Source organism: Montipora capricornis, chromosome 2, assembly GCF_036669925.1.
Source record: "Montipora capricornis isolate CH-2021 chromosome 2, ASM3666992v2, whole genome shotgun sequence".
Taxonomy (NCBI): Eukaryota; Metazoa; Cnidaria; class Anthozoa; order Scleractinia; family Acroporidae; genus Montipora; species Montipora capricornis.
Genome location: NC_090884.1, coordinates 6,274,244 through 6,284,243, shown reverse-complemented (window position 1 = coordinate 6,284,243; position 10,000 = coordinate 6,274,244). Strand labels below are relative to the sequence as shown.

The following is a 10,000-nucleotide window of genomic DNA, read 5'->3' as shown; positions in this document are numbered from 1 at the left end:
TCAAACAATGCTTGGGCTTGAATTTCAATGTTTACCGCCGTCATTGTGCACAATCAATCCTATCCTTGTTGCCAGTGTTAAATAATGAGAAACCAACGGATCGTTACAGCTACGATGGATTAAACCAGATTAAATACCGTAATCAACAACACAACATGTTTTCACAACATGGCAACCATACTCAGAACAACCTCGTTTTAATGCACATCCTTAAAACAAACCACTAACTAACAAATAAATCACAAAGATCATATTCTTTTAATTTTCACCATAGTTATCAAACAGATTTTAGCATCAGATTGTCTAGTTTTATCCTTTTTTTTACGCATTCACTTAATCACTTCATAAAAAAAATTGAAGCTGTTTTTGTATCAGAAAGATATACAGGATAGCAACACCTCCATCACTTGGGAATCTTAAGCCCTTGGTATCTTATCAGGCATTTTGATTTGGTGGCATTGTAACTCAAGCTAAATCTGAGTCACCCCAGCTTGAACACAGACGGTCCTCTGACACCAGCCATTAAATCTCAGACAGCACCCTGCTTATGGTTCCTGTAAACATCCTAACAGTCACAATACACAGAGCTGCTGAACTGTATTTAGCCTGTATTCAACCAAGTTGACTACTGTAATTGTATGCAATGACAGCTGTTAGATTGTATGGAGAATGACCTGGGATTGGTTGATCATCACGGCTTTGTGGGCCTCTGGAAGCGCAAAAGTGGCACAAGCACCAAGTGGAGCGCGCTAGACTCTCCACCCAGCTTGGGGTCACATGGCTGGCATCATTTGGCCATCTATCCTTATTCGATATTTGTTTTATGAAACTGGTTATGAAGAGAGGTGTTGCTTTCCCACACACAGCTAATTAACATCTAGCTGTGGTACTGTGCTCTGACATCAAACATGGACTGTACAGCGGCAGCCAGAGGCGTCTTCATATGCTTTCAGCCTGATATCGGGAGCTGCGCCCTTTTGCAATTCAGTCCTAATACTGCAAGTAAAGGGTGATTAGCACTGCCAATGATAATATTTATTATTATTAACTACAATTTGATGTGAGTCTATTCATCTATTGATGTACACACACTTCACATGTTATCCAGGCAAACTAATTGCTGTCATTCGCGATCCTTGCAATGTGCTTTGTCCAATCTGTGATGATCAGATTATGGACTGTTTTGTCAAGTTTTGCTGGGTGGGTTTATCAAGAGATGCAGTAATCACCAGGCTGATCATTATCAAACTCCATGCACATTGACACTATGTCACTAGTAGCAGTCGCTTGTAATATCACAGCAAACTGGCAATTAATGCACAAATTTTGATCCTTTGAAAACCAAACCCATCTTTAAAGAGAAGTTGCAGGAATGGTGAAGTTTGTAAAACTCTTGCCTTCCATCAATATGCTTGCATGGCTTTGACCCCATAAAGTCACCACAATCATGAAACAGGTTTTAGCATCAGATTGACTAGTTTTATCCTTTTTCTCACTCATTGACACTTATTCACTCTCTGAAAAAATTTAAAGTTGTTTTTGTATCAGGAAGATGTTTCATTGTTAAACAAACTTTTTTTTTTACACTATACTAGAAATTAAGCAACACCTCCATCACTGTGACTCTTAAGCCCTTGGTATGTTATCAGGCATTTTGATTTGGTGGCATTGTAACTGAAACTAAATCTGAGTGACCCCAGCTTGAACACAGACGGTCCTCTGACACCAGCCATGAAATCTCAGACAGCGACCCGGTTATGGTTCCTGTAAACATCCTATAACAGTCACAATACAGAGAGCTGCTGAACTGTATTCAGCCTGTATTCAACAAAGTTGACTACTGTAATTGTGTGCAATGACCTGATAGATTGTATGGAACATGACCTGGAATTGGTTGATCATTACAGCTATGTGGGCCTCGGGAAGCGCGAAAGTGGCACAAGCACCAAGTGGAGGGCACTAGACTCTCCACCCAGCTTGGGGTCATGTGACTGGCATCATTTGGCCATCTATCGTTACTCGATATTTGTTTTATGAGACAGGTGCTATGAAGAGAGGTGTTGCTTTCCCACTTACCTTAATATCCAACTTTTACCACAATCTTTCTGAATCTATTCATCTATTGATGTAACACACTGTTCGCGTGCTATCCAGGCAAACTTTGTTGTCATTCGTGAGCTGTGCCTTTTTGCAATTCAGTCCTAATACTGCAAGTAAAGGGTGATTAGCACTGCCAATTACTATTATTTTATTATAAACTAGAATCGATGCGAGTCTATTCACCTATTGATGTACACACACTTCACGTGTTATCCAGGCAAACTTTACTGTCATTTGTGATGCTTGCAGTGTGTTTTGTGCAATCTGTGATGATCAGATTATGTACTGTTTTGTCAAGTTTTGCTGGGTGGTTTCATCAAGAGATGCAGTTATCACCAGGCTGATCATTATCAAAGTCCATGCACATTGACACTATGTCACTAGTAGCAGTCGCTTGTAATATCACAGCAAACTGGCAATTAATGCACAAAATTTGATCCTTTCAAAACCAAACCCATATCTTTCAAGAGAATTTGCAGGAACTGTGAAGTTTTTAAAACTCTAGCCTTCCATCAATATGCTTGCATGGCTTTGACCCCATAAAGTCACCACAATCATCAAACAGGTTTTAGCATCAGATTGACTAGTTTTATCCTTTTTCTCACTCATTGACACTTATTCACTCCCTGAAAAATTTTGAAGTTGTTTTTGTATCAGGAAGATGTTTCATTGTTAAACAAACTTTTTTTTTACACTATACTAGAAATTAAGCAACACCTCCATCACTGTGACTCTTAAGCCCTTGGTATGTTATCAGGCATTTTGATTTGGTGGCATTGTAACTGAAACTAAATCTGAGTGACCCCAGCTTGAACACAGACGGTCCTCTGACACCAGCCATGAAATCTCAGACAGCGACCCGGTTATGGTTCCTGTAAACATCCTATAACAGTCACAATACAGAGAGCTGCTGAACTGTATTCAGCCTGTATTCAACAAAGTTGACTACTGTAATTGTGTGCAATGACCTGATAGATTGTATGGAACATGACCTGGAATTGGTTGATCATTACAGCTATGTGGGCCTCGGGAAGCGCGAAAGTGGCACAAGCACCAAGTGGAGGGCACTAGACTCTCCACCCAGCTTGGGGTCATGTGACTGGCATCATTTGGCCATCTATCGTTACTCGATATTTGTTTTATGAGACAGGTGCTATGAAGAGAGGTGTTGCTTTCCCACTTACCTTAATATCCAACTTTTACCACAATCTTTCTGAGTCTATTCATCTATTGATGTAACACACTGTTCGCGTGCTATCCAGGCAAACTTTGTTGTCATTCGTGAGCTGTGCCCTTTTGCAATTCAGTCCTAATACTGCAAGTAAAGGGTGATTAGCACTGCCAATTTCTATTATTTTATTATAAACTACAATCGATGCGAGTCTATTCACCTATTGATGTACACACACTTCACGTGTTATCCAGGCAAACTTTACTGTCATTTGTGATGCTTGCAGTGTGTTTTGTGCAATCTGTGATGATCAGATTATGTACTGTTTTGTCAAGTTTTGCTGGGTGGTTTCATCAAGAGATGCAGTTATCACCAGGCTGATCATTATCAAAGTCCATGCACATTGACACTATGTCACTAGTAGCAGTCGCTTGTAATATCACAGCAAACTGGCAATTAATGCACAAAATTTGATCCTTTCAAAACCAAACCCATATCTTTCAAGAGAATTTGCAGGAACTGTGAAGTTTTTAAAACTCTAGCCTTCCATCAATATGTTTGCATGGCTTTGACCCCATAAAGTCACCACAATCATGAAACAGGTTTTAGCATCAGATTGACTAGTTTTATCCTTTTTCTCACTCATTGACACTTATTCACTCCCTGAAAAATTTTGAAGTTGTTTTTGTATCAGGAAGATGTTTCATTGTTAAACAAACTTTTTTTTTACACTACAGTATACTAGAAATAAAGCAACACCTCCATCACTGTGACTCTTAAGCCCTTGGTATGTTATCAGGCATTTTGATTTGATGGCATTGTATTAAACTGAAACTAAATCTGAGTGACCCCAGCTTGAACACAGACGGTCCTCTGACACCAGCCATGAAATCTCAGACAGCGACCCGGTTATGGTTCCTGTAAACATCCTATAACAGTCACAATACAGAGAGCTGCTGAACTGTATTCAGCCTGTATTCAACAAAGTTGACTACTGTAATTGTGTGCAATGACCTGATAGATTGTATGGAACATGACCTGGAATTGGTTGATCATTACAGCTATGTGGGCCTCGGGAAGCGCGAAAGTGGCACAAGCACCAAGTGGAGCGCGCTAGACTCTCCACCCAGCTTGGGGTCATGTGACTGGCATCATTTGGCCATCTATCGTTACTCGATATTTGTTTTATGAGACAGGTGCTATGAAGAGAGGTGTTGCTTTCCCACTTACCTTAATATCCAACTTTTACCACAATCTTTCTGAGTCTATTCATCTATTGATGTAACACACTGTTCGCGTGCTATCCAGGCAAACTTTGTTGTCATTCGTGAGCTGTGCCCTTTTGCAATTCAGTCCTAATACTGCAAGTAAAGGGTGATTAGCACTGCCAATTTCTATTATTTTATTATAAACTACAATCGATGCGAGTCTATTCACCTCTTGATGTACACACACTTCATGTGTTATCCAGGCAAACTTTACTATCATTTGTGATGCTTGCAGTGTGTTTTGTGCAATCTGTGATGATCAGATTATGTACTGTTTTGTCAAGTTTTGCTGGGTGGTTTCATCAAGAGATGCAGTTATCACCAGGCTGATCATTATCAAAGTCCATGCACATTGACACTATGTCACTAGTAGCAGTCGCTTGTAATATCACAGCAAACTGGCAATTAATGCACAAAATTTGATCCTTTCAAAACCAAACCCATATCTTTCAAGAGAATTTGCAGGAACTGTGAAGTTTTTAAAACTCTAGCCTTCCATCAATATGCTTGCATGGCTTTGACCCCATAAAGTCACCACAATCATCAAACAGGTTTTAGCATCAGATTGACTAGTTTTATCCTTTTTCTCACTCATTCACCCTTATTCAGTCCCTGAAAAATTTGAAGTTGTTTTTGTATCAGGAATATGTTTCATTGTCAAACAAACTTTTTTTTTAAACTATACTAGAAATTAAGCAACACCTCCATCACTGTGACTCTTAAGCCCTTGGTATGTTATCAGGCATTTTGATTTGGTGGCATTGTAACTGAAACTAAATCTGAGTGACCCCAGCTTGAACACAGACGGTCCTCTGACACCAGCCATGAAATCTCAGACAGCGACCCGGTTATGGTTCCTGTAAACATCCTATAACAGTCACAATACAGAGAGCTGCTGAACTGTATTCAGCCTGTATTCAACAAAGTTGACTACTGTAATTGTGTGCAATGACCTGATAGATTGTATGGAACATGACCTGGAATTGGTTGATCATTACAGCTATGTGGGCCTCGGGAAGCGCGGAAGTGGCACAAGCACCAAGTGGAGGGCACTAGACTCTCCACCCAGCTTGGGGTCATGTGACTGGCATCATTTGGCCATCTATCGTTACTCGATATTTGTTTTATGAGACAGGTGCTATGAAGAGAGGTGTTGCTTTCCCACTTACCTTAATATCCAACTTTTACCACAATCTTTCTGAGTCTATTCATCTATTGATGTAACACACTGTTCGCGTGCTATCCAGGCAAACTTTGTTGTCATTCGTGAGCTGTGCCCTTTTGCAATTCAGTCCTAATACTGCAAGTAAAGGGTGATTAGCACTGCCAATTTCTATTATTTTATTATAAACTACAATCGATGCGAGTCTATTCACCTATTGATGTACACACACTTCACGTGTTATCCAGGCAAACTTTACTGTCATTTGTGATGCTTGCAGTGTGTTTTGTGCAATCTGTGATGATCAGATTATGTACTGTTTTGTCAAGTTTTGCTGGGTGGTTTCATCAAGAGATGCAGTTATCACCAGGCTGATCATTATCAAAGTCCATGCACATTGACACTATGTCACTAGTAGCAGTCGCTTGTAATATCACAGCAAACTGGCAATTAATGCACAAAATTTGATCCTTTCAAAACCAAACCCATATCTTTCAAGAGAATTTGCAGGAACTGTGAAGTTTTTAAAACTCTAGCCTTCCATCAATATGTTTGCATGGCTTTGACCCCATAAAGTCACCACAATCATCAAACAGGTTTTAGCATCAGATTGACTAGTTTTATCCTTTTTCTCACTCATTGACACTTATTCACTCCCTGAAAAATTTTGAAGTTGTTTTTGTATCAGGAAGATGTTTCATTGTTAAACAAACTTTTTTTTTACACTACAGTATACTAGAAATTAAGCAACACCTCCATCACTGTGACTCTTAAGCCCTTGGTATGTTATCAGGCATTTTGATTTGGTGGCATTGTAACTGAAACTAAATCTGAGTGACCCCAGCTTGAACACAGACGGTCCTCTGACACCAGCCATGAAATCTCAGACAGCGACCCGGTTATGGTTCCTGTAAACATCCTATAACAGTCACAATACAGAGAGCTGCTGAACTGTATTCAGCCTGTATTCAACAAAGTTGACTACTGTAATTGTGTGCAATGACCTGATAGATTGTATGGAACATGACCTGGAATTGGTTGATCATTACAGCTATGTGGGCCTCGGGAAGCGCGAAAGTGGCACAAGCACCAAGTGGAGCGCGCTAGACTCTCCACCCAGCTTGGGGTCATGTGACTGGCATCATTTGGCCATCTATCGTTACTCGATATTTGTTTTATGAGACAGGTGCTATGAAGAGAGGTGTTGCTTTCCCACTTACCTTAATATCCAACTTTTACCACAATCTTTCTGAGTCTATTCATCTATTGATGTAACACACTGCTCACGTGCTATCCAGGCAAACTTTGTTGTCATTTGTGAGCTGAGCCCTTTTGCAATTCAGTCCTAATACTGCAAGTAAAGGGTGATTAGCACTGCCAATTACTATTATTTTATTATAAACTAGAATCGATGCGAGTCTATTCACCTATTGATGTACACACACTTCACGTGTTATCCAGGCAAACTTTACTGTCATTTGTGATGCTTGCAGTGTGTTTTGTGCAATCTGTGATGATCAGATTATGTACTGTTTTGTCAAGTTTTGCTGGGTGGTTTCATCAAGAGATGCAGTTATCACCAGGCTGATCATTATCAAAGTCCATGCACATTGACACTATGTCACTAGTAGCAGTCGCTTGTAATATCACAGCAAACTGGCAATTAATGCACAAAATTTGATCCTTTCAAAACCAAACCCATATCTTTCAAGAGAATTTGCAGGAACTGTGAAGTTTTTAAAACTCTAGCCTTCCATCAATATGTTTGCATGGCTTTGACCCCATAAAGTCACCACAATCATGAAACAGGTTTTAGCATCAGATTGACTAGTTTTATCCTTTTTCTCACTCATTGACACTTATTCACTCCCTGAAAAATTTTGAAGTTGTTTTTGTATCAGGAAGATGTTTCATTGTTAAACAAACTTTTTTTTTACACTACAGTATACTAGAAATAAAGCAACCCCTCCATCACTGTGACTCTTAAGCCCTTGGTATGTTATCAGGCATTTTGATTTGGTGGCATTGTAACTGAAACTAAATCTGAGTGACCCCAGCTTGAACACAGACGGTCCTCTGACACCAGCCATGAAATCTCAGACAGCGACCCGGTTATGGTTCCTGTAAACATCCTATAACAGTCACAATACAGAGAGCTGCTGAACTGTATTCAGCCTGTATTCAACAAAGTTGACTACTGTAATTGTGTGCAATGACCTGATAGATTGTATGGAACATGACCTGGAATTGGTTGATCATTACAGCTATGTGGGCCTCGGGAAGCGCGAAAGTGGCACAAGCACCAAGTGGAGCGTGCTAGACTCTCCACCCAGCTTGGGGTCACATGACTGGCATCATTTGGCCATCTATCGTTACTCGATATTTGTTTTATGAGACAGGTGCTATGAAGAGAGGTGTTGCTTTCCCACGTACGTTAATATCCAACTTTTACTACAATCTTTCTGAGTCTATTCATCTATTGATGTAACACACTGTTCGCGTGTTATCCAGGCAAACTTTGTTGTCATTCGTGAGCTGTGCCCTTTTGCAATTCAGTCCTAATACTGCAAGTAAAGGGTGATTAGCACTGCCAATTACTATTATTTTATTATAAACTACAATCGATGCAAGTCTATTCACCTATTGATGTACACACACTTCACGTGTTATCCAGGCAAACTTTATTGTCATTTGTGATGCTTGCAGTGTGTTTTGTGCAATCTGTGATGATCAGATTATGTACTGTTTTGTCAAGTTTTGCTGGGTGGTTTCATCAAGAGATGCAGTTATCACCAGGCTGATCATTATCAAAGTCCATGCACATTGACACTATGTCACTAGTAGCAGTCGCTTGTAATATCACAGCAAACTGGCAATTAATGCACAACATTTGATTTTTTTAAAACCAAACCCGTATCTTTCAAGAGAATTTGCAGGAATGGTGAAGTTTGTAAAACTCTTGCCTTCCATCAATATGCTTGCAGGGTCACCTCGTAGCTCTTACAAGGTCTTACCTGATTGGAGACCACCCTTGAGGTTTAACAAAAGAACAAATAACAGAAACAATGGCCCTAGGCCTAAAACAAAAGGGCCATTGTTTCTGTTACCCTTGCCTAAAACAAAAGGGCCATTGTTTCTGTTACTTGTTCTTTTGTTAAACCTCAAGGGTGGTCTCCAATCAGGTGAGACCTTGTAGGAGCTGCGAGGCTACCGTGCTTGCATGGCTTTGACCCCATAAAGTCACCACAATCATCAAACAGGTTTTAGCATCAGATTGACTAGTTTTATCCTTTTTCTCACGCATTGACACTTATTCTCTCCCTGAAAAAATTTGAAGTTGTTTTTGTATCAGGAATATGTTTAAATAGTAAACAGACTTTTTCACTATACTAGAAATTAAGCAACACCTGCATCTCTCGGGAATCATGAGCCCTTGGTATGTTATCAGGGGTTTTTATTTGGTGGTGCATTGTAAGTGAAACTAAATCTGTGTGACCCCAGCTTGAACACAGACGGTCCTCTGATACCAGCCATGAAATCTCAGACAGCGACCCGGTTATCGTTCCTGCAAACATCCTATAACAGTCACAATACAGAGAGCTGCTGAACTGTATTCAGCCTGTATTCAACAAAGTTGACTACTGTAATTGTGTGCAATGATAGATTGCAAGAGGAGCAAGACCTGGGATGGGTTGATCATCACGGCTATGTGGAGCGCTCTAGACTCTCCATCCAGCTTGGGGTCCTGTGACTGACACTTTTGGTCATCCTTTCCTATTCGATTCGTTTTAGGAAACAGGCAGCACGAAGAGAGGTATTGCTTTTGTTCAAAGTATCATTTGCCCCAAATGCAGTTACAAGTATTATTACTTCTCTTCGTCTTTTGTTTGTTTTGCTCTTATATTAAGAGATATTGCTCCTTCAAATACAATATTGGAGGCGTATAGCTCTAGTATCTCTGAAGTTATGGCTGTGAATCCCACTGAGTGCGCCAATTTTTTTCCAGGTTTCTCACAGGGCAGTTGCTCAACATGTAACTTCAAAGATCATTCCTTAACTTCATCCATCAACATCATGGAGATGTACATGTACATGTAGATGTTATCTGCATATTCCGGTTTCCTGCTTTTCCATACGTGTCCCTGTACTGGGTAAGTAACGGCTACCTGTAGCCCTTACTTTGAGGCCCGATTTGCTTTTAAGTTCACAATATTTCAGTGTTGGTTTTTATGTTACAATACCATGCTAAATATCAAGTTCAATTCCGTAGTCCGAAGTCCAAATTTCTCTTTCCGTGGC

General features: G+C 40.1%; 1 long non-coding RNA gene across 3 annotated transcripts in view; it reads left to right on the top strand.

Annotated features, from left to right (window-relative positions):
- Positions 1-10,000, top strand: part of LOC138037726 (uncharacterized) — a 14,840-nt gene that overhangs the window by 4,604 nt on the left and 236 nt on the right. For 2 of the 3 annotated variants that reach the window (XR_011130085.1, XR_011130083.1), the window contains exon 3: positions 9,708-9,852. This is a non-coding gene — a long non-coding RNA (uncharacterized lncRNA). Of the gene's footprint in view, positions 1-9,364; positions 9,516-9,707; positions 9,853-10,000 lie in introns of all 3 variants that reach the window. The other variant, XR_011130084.1, reaches the window with a different exon arrangement.